The sequence below is a fragment of the Triturus cristatus genome, chromosome 8, assembly GCF_964204655.1.
Source record: "Triturus cristatus chromosome 8, aTriCri1.1, whole genome shotgun sequence".
In the NCBI taxonomy this organism is placed as follows: domain Eukaryota; kingdom Metazoa; phylum Chordata; class Amphibia; order Caudata; family Salamandridae; genus Triturus; species Triturus cristatus.
In genome coordinates, this window is record NC_140591.1 from 736,369,896 (window position 1) to 736,383,382 (window position 13,487).

Here is a 13,487-nt window from a genome sequence, read left to right on the forward strand (position 1 = left end):
CCTCGGCTCAATTCCAAGATGATCCTTCTCAAGGTGATGATACAAATGCATTGTCACCTTTACGTTTAATGTCAGAATCATTTATTTCCAGTTGGTGGTGTAAGAATGTTTGCAACAGTATGGCGATTTTTCCTAGCCATGCATGAATGAAAGCATATCACTCGCCTTTAGGTGTTTTTCTAATACATTGATATTTGCATCTTCCTTCCTAGCCTGCATGTTTGACTATCTTACAGGCTGCATGTAATAAGTATCACATCAGGGCCCTTCTTCTACTCAATTCACAACTGTTCTATCACGACATAGATAAGAAAGCTGCATCTGCTTTTGTTGTGTAGTGGTAATCAGGTTTACCTGACGTGTGAAAGCCCCATGCTTTGAAAGTACACAGTAACAAAGAAACCGATGACTTTTATAAAAAGGTGTCATGTGTGTCTCTTACTTTGCACAAAAAGTGCCAGAGATGACTTCATTTGCAGTCACTTGAAAAGTAGGGATTCTCCAATAAATGGTAAATGGTTGAAACAAATCTGAAGAAATGCATGACATACCTGTGTGTGTGTGTGTACGCATGTATGTATATATAGGGAGAGAGAGAGCGTCAATATAAACAGACTTTATTTCAATCAAGCTGTCTTTTCTATCCTTCAGGAGCAGAATGTTCTGATCATCAGCGCTCCAGAATGTAGTGTTTTCTTGGCAAGCATCACATATTGTGATGTGTTAGCTAAAAGTTCCATATCCTAGAGACTGATATATTCCTCTGTACTTGTACCTTGGGGATTCATCAAAACCTGGCATCATAAGCAGCTTTCTACTGCCACAGACTGGACAGCGAAACAATTTAAAATATCCCAGAAAAAGAAAATAAGCATGCTTAATCAGAGCTTTCTGGACAGGAAGGACATTTGAGCAAGTGAGGAATAAGCACTGCTTTTGTTAATTTGCATAGGCAGAATAGAGACTTCTGGGAAAAGGCCGAAATTACAGTCACAGAAAATGGCTGCATCTATAGAGAACGCTAAGAAGTGTTGGCAGCTTTTCCTCTGACCCTGGCCACTTTTACAAGCAATCCTATGATAGTGAGCAGGACCCACCCTAAAAAGGAAGGGGCATCCACTTGGACCCTTTCCACCTTTTCTAAATCTCGCCTGATCGAGCCTGATTGAGCACTGATTGAGCAGATAAGCACATGTCATTCTCATTTCAGAAAGGTATTGGTTAGCTTGCTGCTAGCAGCTCAGTTATGTTATGATGTTAGAGGCTATGCAAGGAATGCTTTAGTCCAGCGATATGCAGTTTTTATTGCGCTTTGCATTCAGCAGGAAGATCTTTAGCTTGAATCTGTGGCCTAGGTATTCACCTTGGTATTTCTTTTGGCACAAAGTGAAGGAGTATTTGAGAGAAAATGCACAATGTGTTTCTTATGTTGTTATGAACAACTTGTTACTCTTTCTCATTAAGCTTCAGCCACTGCAGAAATATATAAATAAGGGCTGACTTCCTGTAAGACGTGTCCAAAGCTGGGACGGAATAAAAGGAGACACTTGTAAATGATAGTGCTATCGTTTGAGAAAGGGTAAGTTGAGACTGACTTTCATGCGTATTCACAGACCAAGCATCATAAAGATACCAGCATGATCTTCATTGCGGGCTTAGAGCCGGTATTAGCTTTTGAGAGGTAAGAGGATTTTGAGGGCTCGTTGGTCTATGTGTATGATTCTCGCTTTGGGTGCGAGAGGTCCCGGGTTCAAATCCCGGACGAGCCCTTTTCTTGGTACTCTTTTCAAGTTGTTTTGAAGTTTGCGTTTCAAAACCAACATCAATTTTTTCTTTGCAGTAGTGGATAATTCTTTGCTAGAGTCTCATGCTTCAGCCCTGCCCAGTCTGAGCTAATACCAAACATCTGGTCTTGCATGGCATGTACGAGCGTTCAGCTAGGGATGTCGGGCAGGTTGCATGAAAGAAATCTAAAGCCAGAGGCCCATGGAATAGCCAGTTCGGAGCAGTTTCATTACAGAAAAATCAACTGTAGGTATCTGTTTCTGTAGTGTAGTGGTTATCACGTTCGCCTCACACGCGAAAGGTCCCCGGTTCGAAACCGGGCAGAAACAGTTGTTATATTGTGTTGGCTACAATGTTGATAGGTGCCGTTTTGCCATGGAATTGTCCAAGCCCTGAAGATTATTTCATGCAATCTCGTTCCAAGAAAGGGAATTCTCTCAAAACACTAAAGTAATCGGCGTGTGGATGTATCTGTTGGTTCTCAGACCTTGCTTTCAAAAGAGCCCTGCAATCGGTTCACTGCTCACCTAGAACAAGCATTAACATGGAGAATTGTTGGCACCAACAGGAATCTTATTTTAGTGGAGTGTTTCTGGCTTTGAGTGCAGAGGCCCTCGGCTCAATTCCAAGATGATCCTTCTCAAGGTGATGATACAAATGCATTGTCACCTTTACGTTTAATGTCAGAATCATTTATTTCCAGTTGGTGGTGTAAGAATGTTTGCAACAGTATGGCGATTTTTCCTAGCCATGCATGAATGAAAGCATATCACTCGCCTTTAGGTGTTTTTCTAATACATTGATATTTGCATCTTCCTTCCTAGCCTGCATGTTTGACTATCTTACAGGCTGCATGTAATAAGTATCACATCAGGGCCCTTCTTCTACTCAATTCACAACTGTTCTATCACGACATAGATAAGAAAGCTGCATCTGCTTTTGTTGTGTAGTGGTAATCAGGTTTACCTGACGTGTGAAAGCCCCACGCTTTGAAAGTACACAGTAACAAAGAAACCGATGACTTTTATAAAAAGGTGTCATGTGTGTCTCTTACTTTGCACAAAAAGTGCCAGAGATGACTTCATTTGCAGTCACTTGAAAAGTAGGGATTCTCCAATAAATGGTAAATGGTTGAAACAAATCTGAAGAAATGCATGACATACCTGTGTGTGTGTGTGTACGCATGTATGTATATATAGGGAGAGAGAGAGCGTCAATATAAACAGACTTTATTTCAATCAAGCTGTCTTTTCTATCCTTCAGGAGCAGAATGTTCTGATCATCAGCGCTCCAGAATGTAGTGTTTTCTTGGCAAGCATCACATATTGTGATGTGTTAGCTAAAAGTTCCATATCCTAGAGACTGATATATTCCTCTGTACTTGTACCTTGGGGATTCATCAAAACCTGGCATCATAAGCAGCTTTCTACTGCCACAGACTGGACAGCGAAACAATTTAAAATATCCCAGAAAAAGAAAATAAGCATGCTTAATCAGAGCTTTCTGGACAGGAAGGACCTTTGAGCAAGTGAGGAATAAGCACTGCTTTTGTTAATTTGCATAGGCAGAATAGAGACTTCTGGGAAAAGGCCGAAATTACAGTCACAGAAAATGGCTGCATCTATAGAGAACGCTAAGAAGTGTTGGCAGCTTTTCCTCTGACCCTGACCACTTTTACAAGCAATCCTATGATAGTCAGCAGGACCCACCCTAAAAAGGAAGGGGCATCCACTTGGACCCTTTCCACCTTTTCTAAATCTCGCCTGATTGAGCACTGATTGAGCAGATAAGCACATGTCATTCTCATTTCAGAAAGGTATTGGTTAGCTTGCTGCTAGCAGCTCAGTTATGTTATGATGTTAGAGGCTATGCAAGGAATGCTTTAGTCCAGCGATATGCAGTTTTTATTGCGCCTTGCCTTCACCAGGAAGATCTTTAGCTTGAATCTGTGGCCTAGGTATTCACCTTGGTATTTCTTTTGGCACAAAGTGAAGGAGTATTTGAGAGAAAATGCACAATGTGTTTCTTATGTTATTATGAACAACTTGTTACTCTTTCTCATTAAGCTTCAGCCACTGCAGAAATATATAAATAAGGGCTGACTTCCTGTAAGACGTGTCCAAAGCTGGGACGGAATAAAAGGAGACACTTGTAAATGATAGTGCTATCGTTTGAGAAAGGGTAAGTTGAGACTGACTTTCATGCGTATTCACAGACCAAGCATCATAAAGATACCAGCATGATCTTCATTGCGGGCTTAGAGCCGGTATTAGCTTTTGAGCGGTAAGAGGATTTTGAGGGCTCGTTGGTCTAGGGGTATGATTCTCGCTTTGGGTGCGAGAGGTCCCGGGTTCAAATCCCGGACGAGCTCTTTTCAAGTTGTTTTGAAGTTTGCGTTTCAAAACCAACATCAATTTTTTCTTTGCAGTAGTGGATAATTCTTTGCTAGAGTCTCATGCTTCAGCCCTGCCCAATCTGAGCTAATACCAAACATCTGGTCTTGCATGGCATGTACGAGCGTTCAGCTAGGGATGTCGGGCAGGTTGCATGAAAGAAATCTAAAGCCAGAGGCCCATGGAATAGCCAGTTCGGAGCAGTTTCATTACAGAAAAATCAACTGTAGGTATCTGTTTCTGTAGTGTAGTGGTTATCACGTTCGCCTCACACGCGAAAGGTCCCCGGTTCGAAACCGGGCAGAAACAGTTGTTATATTGTGTTGGCTACAATGTTGATAGGTGCCGTTTTGCCATGGAATTGTCCAAGCCCTGAAGATTATTTCATGCAATCTCGTTCCAAGAAAGGGAATTCTCTCAAAACACTAAAGTAATCGGCGTGTGGATGTATCTGTTGGTTCTCAGACCTTGCTTTCAAAAGAGCCCTGCAATCGGTTCACTGCTCACCTAGAACAAGCATTAACAAGGAGAATTGTTGGCACCAACAGGAATCTTATTTTAGTGGAGTGTTTCTGGCTTTGAGTGCAGAGGCCCTCGGCTCAATTCCAAGATGATCCTTCTCAAGGTGATGATACAAATGCATTGTCACCTTTACGTTTAATGTCAGAATCATTTATTTCCAGTTGGTGGTGTAAGAATGTTTGCAACAGTATGGCGATTTTTCCTAGCCATGCATGAATGAAAGCATATCACTCGCCTTTAGGTGTTTTTCTAATACATTGATATTTGCATCTTCCTTCCTAGCCTGCATGTTTGACTATCTTACAGGCTGCATGTAATAAGTATCACATCAGGGCCCTTCTTCTACTCAATTCACAACTGTTCTATCACGACATAGATAAGAAAGCTGCATCTGCTTTTGTTGTGTAGTGGTAATCAGGTTTACCTGACGTGTGAAAGCCCCATGCTTTGAAAGTACACAGTAACAAAGAAACCGATGACTTTTATAAAAAGGTGTCATGTGTGTCTCTTACTTTGCTCAAAAAGTGCCAGAGATGACTTCATTTGCAGTCACTTGAAAAGTAGGGATTCTCCAATAAATGGTAAATGGTTGAAACAAATCTGAAGAAATGCATGACATACCTGTGTGTGTGTGTGTATGCATGTATGTATATATAGGGAGAGAGAGAGCGTCAATATAAACAGACTTTATTTCAATCAAGCTGTCTTTTCTATCCTTCAGGAGCAGAATGTTCTGATCATCAGCGCTCCAGAATGTAGTGTTTTCTTGGCAAGCATCACATATTGTGATGTGTTAGCTAAAAGTTCCATATCCTAGAGACAGATATATTCCTCTGTACTTGTACCTTGGGGATTCATCAAAACCTGGCATCATAAGCAGCTTTCTACTGCCACAGACTGGACAGCGAAACAATTTAAAATATCCCAGAAAAAGAAAATAAGCATGCTTAATCAGAGCTTTCTGGACAGGAAGGACATTTGAGCAAGTGAGGAATAAGCACTGCTTTTGTTAATTTGCATAGGCAGAATAGAGACTTCTGGGAAAAGGCCGAAATTACAGTCACAGAAAATGGCTGCATCTATAGAGAACGCTAAGAAGTGTTGGCAGCTTTTCCTCTGACCCTGACCACTTTTACAAGCAATCCTATGATAGTCAGCAGGACCCACCCTAAAAAGGAAGGGGCATCCACTTGGACCCTTTCCACCTTTTCTAAATCTCGCCTGATTGAGCACTGATTGAGCAGATAAGCACATGTCATTCTCATTTCAGAAAGGTATTGGTTAGCTTGCTGCTAGCAGCTCAGTTATGTTATGATGTTAGAGGCTATGCAAGGAATGCTTTAGTCCAGCGATATGCAGTTTTTATTGCGCCTTGCATTCAGCAGGAAGATCTTTAGCTTGAATCTGTGGCCTAGGTATTCACCTTGGTATTTCTTTTGGCACAAAGTGAAGGAGTATTTGAGAGAAAATGCACAATGTGTTTCTTATGTTGTTATGAACAACTTGTTACTCTTTCTCATTAAGCTTCAGCCACTGAAGAAATATATAAATAAGGGCTGACTTCCTGTAAGACGTGTCCAAAGCTGGGACGGAATAAAAGGAGACACTTGTAAATGATAGTGCTATCGTTTGAGAAAGGGTAAGTTGAGACTGACTTTCATGCGTATTCACAGACCAAGCATCATAAAGATTCCAGCATGATCTTCATTGCGGGCTTAGAGCCGGTATTAGCTTTTGAGAGGTAAGAGGATTTTGAGGGCTCGTTGGTCTAGGGGTATGATTCTCGCTTTGGGTGCGAGAGGTCCCGGGTTCAAATCCCGGACGAGCCCTTTTCTTGGTACTCTTTTCAAGTTGTTTTGAAGTTTGCGTTTCAAAACCAACATCAATTTTTTCTTTGCAGTAGTGGATAATTCTTTGCTAGAGTCTCATGCTTCAGCCCTGCCCAGTCTGAGCTAATACCAAACATCTGGTCTTGCATGGCATGTACGAGCGTTCAGCTAGGGATGTCGGGCAGGTTGCATGAAAGAAATCTAAAGCCAGAGGCCCATGGAATAGCCAGTTCGGAGCAGTTTCATTACAGAAAAATCAACTGTAGGTATCTGTTTCTGTAGTGTAGTGGTTATCACGTTTGCCTCACACGCGAAAGGTCCCCGGTTCGAAACCGGGCAGAAACAGTTGTTATATTGTGTTGGCTACAATGTTGATAGGTGCCGTTTTGCCATGGAATTGTCCAAGCCCTGAAGATTATTTCATGCAATCTCGTTCCAAGAAAGGGAATTCTCTCAAAACACTAAAGTAATCGGCGTGTGGATGTATCTGTTGGTTCTCAGACCTTGCTTTCAAAAGAGCCCTGCAATCGGTTCACTGCTCACCTAGAACAAGCATTAACATGGAGAATTGTTGGCACCAACAGGAATCTTATTTTAGTGGAGTGTTTCTGGCTTTGAGTGCAGAGGCCCTCGGCTCAATTCCAAGATGATCCTTCTCAAGGTGATGATACAAATGCATTGTCACCTTTACGTTTAATGTCAGAATCATTTATTTCCAGTTGGTGGTGTAAGAATGTTTGCAACAGTATGGCGATTTTTCCTAGCCATGCATGAATGAAAGCATATCACTCGCCTTTAGGTGTTTTTCTAATACATTGATATTTGCATCTTCCTTCCTAGCCTGCATGTTTGACTATCTTACAGGCTGCATGTAATAAGTATCACATCAGGGCCCTTCTTCTACTCAATTCACAACTGTTCTATCACGACATAGATAAGAAAGCTGCATCTGCTTTTGTTGTGTAGTGGTAATCAGGTTTACCTGACGTGTGAAAGCCCCATGCTTTGAAAGTACACAGTAACAAAGAAACCGATGACTTTTATAAAAAGGTGTCATGTGTGTCTCTTACTTTGCACAAAAAGTGCCAGAGATGACTTCATTTGCAGTCACTTGAAAAGTAGGGATTCTCCAATAAATGGTAAATGGTTGAAACAAATCTGAAGAAATGCATGACATACCTGTGTGTGTGTGTGTACGCATGTATGTATATATAGGGAGAGAGAGAGCGTCAATATAAACAGACTTTATTTCAATCAAGCTGTCTTTTCTATCCTTCAGGAGCAGAATGTTCTGATCATCAGCGCTCCAGAATGTAGTGTTTTCTTGGCAAGCATCACATATTGTGATGTGTTAGCTAAAAGTTCCATATCCTAGAGACTGATATATTCCTCTGTACTTGTACCTTGGGGATTCATCAAAACCTGGCATCATAAGCAGCTTTCTACTGCCACAGACTGGACAGCGAAACAATTTAAAATATCCCAGAAAAAGAAAATAAGCATGCTTAATCAGAGCTTTCTGGACAGGAAGGACATTTGAGCAAGTGAGGAATAAGCACTGCTTTTGTTAATTTGCATAGGCAGAATAGAGACTTCTGGGAAAAGGCCGAAATTACAGTCACAGAAAATGGCTGCATCTATAGAGAACGCTAAGAAGTGTTGGCAGCTTTTCCTCTGACCCTGGCCACTTTTACAAGCAATCCTATGATAGTCAGCAGGACCCACCCTAAAAAGGAAGGGGCATCCACTTGGACCCTTTCCACCTTTTCTAAATCTCGCCTGATCGAGCCTCATTGAGCACTGATTGAGCAGATAAGCACATGTCATTCTCATTTCAGAAAGGTATTGGTTAGCTTGCTGCTAGCAGCTCAGTTATGTTATGATGTTAGAGGCTATGCAAGGAATGCTTTAGTCCAGCGATATGCAGTTTTTATTGCGCCTTGCATTCAGCAGGAAGATCTTTAGCTTGAATCTGTGGCCTAGGTATTCACCTTGGTATTTTTTTTGGCACAAAGTGAAGGAGTATTTGAGAGAAAATGCACAATGTGTTTCTTATGTTGTTATGAACAACTTGTTACTCTTTCTCATTAAGCTTCAGCCACTGCAGAAATATATAAATAAGGGCTGACTTCCTGTAAGACGTGTCCAAAGCTGGGACGGAATAAAAGGAGACACTTGTAAATGATAGTGCTATCGTTTGAGAAAGGGTAAGTTGAGACTGACTTTCATGCGTATTCACAGACCAAGCATCATAAAGATACCAGCATGATCTTCATTGCGGGCTTAGAGCCGGTATTAGCTTTTGAGAGGTAAGAGGATTTTGAGGGCTCGTTGGTCTAGGGGTATGATTCTCGCTTTGGGTGCGAGAGGTCCCGGGTTCAAATCCCGTACGAGCCCTTTTCTTGGTACTCTTTTCAAGTTGTTTTGAAGTTTGCGTTTCAAAACCAACATCAATTTTTTCTTTGCAGTAGTGGATAATTCTTTGCTAGAGTCTCATGCTTCAGCCCTGCCCAGTCTGAGCTAATACCAAACATCTGGTCTTGCATGGCATGTACGAGCGTTCAGCTAGGGATGTCGGGCAGGTTGCATGAAAGAAATCTAAAGCCAGAGGCCCATGGAATAGCCAGTTCGGAGCAGTTTCATTACAGAAAAATCAACTGTAGGTATCTGTTTCTGTAGTGTAGTGGTTATCACGTTCGCCTCACACGCGAAAGGTCCCCGGTTCGAAACCGGGCTGAAACAGTTGTTATATTGTGTTGGCTACAATGTTGATAGGTGCCGTTTTGCCATGGAATTGTCCAAGCCCTGAAGATTATTTCATGCAATCTCGTTCCAAGAAAGGGAATTCTCTCAAAACACTAAAGTAATCGGCGTGTGGATGTATCTGTTGGTTCTCAGACCTTGCTTTCAAAAGAGCCCTGCAATCGGTTCACTGCTCACCTAGAACAAGCATTAACATGGAGAATTGTTGGCACCAACAGGAATCTTATTTTAGTGGAGTGTTTCTGGCTTTGAGTGCAGAGGCCCTCGGCTCAATTCCAAGATGATCCTTCTCAAGGTGATGATACAAATGCATTGTCACCTTTACGTTTAATGTCAGAATCATTTATTTCCAGTTGGTGGTGTAAGAATGTTTGCAACAGTATGGCGATTTTTCCTAGCCATGCATGAATGAAAGCATATCACTCGCCTTTAGGTGTTTTTCTAATACATTGATATTTGCATCTTCCTTCCTAGCCTGCATGTTTGACTATCTTACAGGCTGCATGTAATAAGTATCACATCAGGGCCCTTCTTCTACTCAATTCACAACTGTTCTATCACGACATAGATAAGAAAGCTGCATCTGCTTTTGTTGTGTAGTGGTAATCAGGTTTACCTGACGTGTGAAAGCCCCATGCTTTGAAAGTACACAGTAACAAAGAAACCGATGACTTTTATAAAAAGGTGTCATGTGTGTCTCTTACTTTGCACAAAAAGTGCCAGAGATGACTTCATTTGCAGTCACTTGAAAAGTAGGGATTCTCCAATAAATGGTAAATGGTTGAAACAAATCTGAAGAAATGCATGACATACCTGTGTGTGTGTGTGTACGCATGTATGTATATATAGGGAGAGAGAGAGCGTCAATATAAACAGACTTTATTTCAATCAAGCTGTCTTTTCTATCCTTCAGGAGCAGAATGTTCTGATCATCAGCGCTCCAGAATGTAGTGTTTTCTTGGCAAGCATCACATATTGTGATGTGTTAGCTAAAAGTTCCATATCCTAGAGACTGATATATTCCTCTGTACTTGTACCTTGGGGATTCATCAAAACCTGGCATCATAAGCAGCTTTCTACTGCCACAGACTGGACAGCGAAACAATTTAAAATATCCCAGAAAAAGAAAATAAGCATGCTTAATCAGAGCTTTCTGGACAGGAAGGACATTTGAGCAAGTGAGGAATAAGCACTGCTTTTGTTAATTTGCATAGGCAGAATAGAGATTTCTGGGAAAAGGCCGAAATTACAGTCACAGAAAATGGCTGCATCTATAGAGAACGCTAAGAAGTGTTGGCAGCTTTTCCTCTGACCCTGGCCACTTTTACAAGCAATCCTATGATAGTCAGCAGGACCCACCCTAAAAAGGAAGGGGCATCCACTTGGACCCTTTCCACCTTTTCTAAATCTCGCCTGATCGAGCCAATTGAGCACTGATTGAGCAGATAAGCACATGTCATTCTCATTTCAGAAAGGTATTGGTTAGCTTGCTGCTAGCAGCTCAGTTATGTTATGATGTTAGAGGCTATGCAAGGAATGCTTTAGTCCAGCGATATGCAGTTTTTATTGCGCCTTGCATTCAGCAGGAAGATCTTTAGCTTGAATCTGTGGCCTAGGTATTCACCTTGGTATTTCTTTTGGCACAAAGTGAAGGAGTATTTGAGAGAAAATGCACAATGTGTTTCTTATGCTGTTATGAACAACTTGTTACTCTTTCTCATTAAGCTTCAGCCACTGCAGAAATATATAAATAAGGGCTGACTTCCTGTAAGACGTGTCCAAAGCTGGGACGGAATAAAAGGAGACACTTGTAAATGATAGTGCTATCGTTTTAGAAAGGGTAGGTTGAGACTGACTTTCATGCGTATTCACAGACCAAGCATCATAAAGATACCAGCATGATCTTCATTGCGGGCTTAGAGCCGTTATTAGCTTTTGAGAGGTAAGAGGATTTTGAGGGCTCGTTGGTCTAGGGGTATGATTCTCGCTTTGGGTGCGAGAGGTCCCGGGTTCAAATCCCGGACGAGCTCTTTTCTTGGTACTCTTTTCAAGTTGTTTTGAAGTTTGCGTTTCAAAACCAACATCAATTTTTTCTTTGCAGTAGTGGATAATTCTTTGCTAGAGTCTCATGCTTCAGCCCTGCCCAGTCTGAGCTAATACCAAACATCTGGTCTTGCATGGCATGTACGAGCGTTCAGCTAGGGATGTCGGGCAGGTTGCATGAAAGAAATCTAAAGCCAGAGGCCCATGGAATAGCCAGTTCGGAGCAGTTTCATTACAGAAAAATCAATTGTAGGTATCTGTTTCTGTAGTGTAGTGGTTATCACGTTCGCCTCACACGCGAAAGGTCCCCGGTTCGAAACCGGGCAGAAACAGTTGTTATATTGTGTTGGCTACAATGTTGATAGGTGCCGTTTTGCCATGGAATTGTCCAAGCCCTGAAGATTATTTCATGCAATCTCGTTCCAAGAAAGGGAATTCTCTCAAAACACTAAAGTAATCAGCGTGTGGATGTATCTGTTGGTTCTCAGACCTTGCTTTCAAAAGAGCCCTGCAATCGGTTCACTGCTCACCTAGAACAAGCATTAACATGGAGAATTGTTGGCACCAACAGGAATCTTATTTTAGTGGAGTGTTTCTGGCTTTGAGTGCAGAGGCACTCGGCTCAATTCCAAGATGATCCTTCTCAAGGTGATGATACAAATGCATTGTCACCTTTACGTTTAATGTCAGAATCATTTATTTCCAGTTGGTGGTGTAAGAATGTTTGCAACAGTATGGCGATTTTTCCTAGCCATGCATGAATGAAAGCATATCACTCGCCTTTAGGTGTTTTTCTAATACATTGATATTTGCATCTTCCTTCCTAGCCTGCATGTTTGACTATCTTACAGGCTGCATGTAATAAGTATCACATCAGGGCCCTTCTTCTACTCAATTCACAACTGTTCTATCACGACATAGATAAGAAAGCTGCATCTGCTTTTGTTGTGTAGTGGTAATCAGGTTTACCTGACGTGTGAAAGCCCCATGCTTTGAAAGTACACAGTAACAAAGAAACCGATGACTTTTATAAATAGGTGTCATGTGCGTCTCTTACTTTGCACAAAAAGTGCCAGAGATGACTTCATTTGCAGTCACTTGAAAAGTAGGGATTCTCCAATAAATGGTAAATGGTTGAAACAAATCTGAAGAAATGCATGACATACCTGTGTGTGTGTGTGTACGCATGTATGTATATATAGGGAGAGAGAGAGCGTCAATATAAACAGACTTTATTTCAATCAAGCTGTCTTTTCTATCCTTCAGGAGCAGAATGTTCTGATCATCAGCGCTCCAGAATGTAGTGTTTTCTTGGCAAGCATCACATATTGTGATGTGTTAGCTAAAAGTTCCATATCCTAGAGACTGATATATTCCTCTGTACTTGTACCTTGGGGATTCATCAAAACCTGGCATCATAAGCAGCTTTCTACTGCCACAGACTGGACAGCGAAACAATTTAAAATATCCCAGAAAAAGAAAATAAGCATGCTTAATCAGAGCTTTCTGGACAGGAAGGACCTTTGAGCAAGTGAGGAATAAGCACTGCTTTTGTTAATTTGCATAGGCAGAATAGAGACTTCTGGGAAAAGGCCGAAATTACAGTCACAGAAAATGGCTGCATCTATAGAGAACGCTAAGAAGTGTTGGCAGCTTTTCCTCTGACCCTGACCACTTTTACAAGCAATCCTATGATAGTCAGCAGGACCCACCCTAAAAAGGAAGTGGCATCCACTTGGACCCTTTCCACCTTTTCTAAATCTCGCCTGATTGAGCACTGATTGAGCAGATAAGCACATGTCATTCTCATTTCAGAAAGGTATTGGTTAGCTTGCTGCTAGCAGCTCAGTTATGTTATGATGTTAGAGGCTATGCAAGGAATGCTTTAGTCCAGCGATATGCAGTTTTTATTGCGCCTTGCCTTCACCAGGAAGATCTTTAGCTTGAATCTGTGGCCTAGGTATTCACCTTGGTATTTCTTTTGGCACAAAGTGAAGGAGTATTTGAGAGAAAATGCACAATGTGTTTCTTATGTTATTATGAACAACTTGTTACTCTTTCTCATTAAGCTTCAGCCACTGCAGAAATATATAAATAAGGGCTGACTTCCTGTAAGACGTGTCCAAAGCTGGGACGGAATAAAAGGAGACAC

The 13,487-nt window shown here is 41.5% G+C and overlaps 6 non-coding genes across 6 annotated transcripts; all 6 read left to right on the forward strand.

The window, feature by feature from the left end:
* Positions 1-2,041: 2,041 nt before the first annotated feature.
* TRNAV-CAC (transfer RNA valine (anticodon CAC)) lies at positions 2,042-2,114 on the forward strand. Its single transcript has one exon. It is a non-coding gene; the product is annotated as a tRNA-Val (tRNA).
* Positions 2,115-4,414: 2,300 nt separating this feature from the next.
* On the forward strand, positions 4,415-4,487 carry TRNAV-CAC (transfer RNA valine (anticodon CAC)). Its single transcript has one exon. It is a non-coding gene; the product is annotated as a tRNA-Val (tRNA).
* Positions 4,488-6,457: 1,970 nt separating this feature from the next.
* On the forward strand, positions 6,458-6,529 carry TRNAP-UGG (transfer RNA proline (anticodon UGG)). The gene has a single exon. It is a non-coding gene; the product is annotated as a tRNA-Pro (tRNA).
* A 272-nt stretch (positions 6,530-6,801) lies between these two features.
* TRNAV-CAC (transfer RNA valine (anticodon CAC)) lies at positions 6,802-6,874 on the forward strand. Its single transcript has one exon. It is a non-coding gene; the product is annotated as a tRNA-Val (tRNA).
* Positions 6,875-9,198: 2,324 nt separating this feature from the next.
* On the forward strand, positions 9,199-9,271 carry TRNAV-CAC (transfer RNA valine (anticodon CAC)). The gene has a single exon. It is a non-coding gene; the product is annotated as a tRNA-Val (tRNA).
* Positions 9,272-11,594: 2,323 nt separating this feature from the next.
* Positions 11,595-11,667, forward strand: TRNAV-CAC (transfer RNA valine (anticodon CAC)). Its single transcript has one exon. It is a non-coding gene; the product is annotated as a tRNA-Val (tRNA).
* The last annotated feature ends 1,820 nt before the right edge of the window (positions 11,668-13,487 follow it).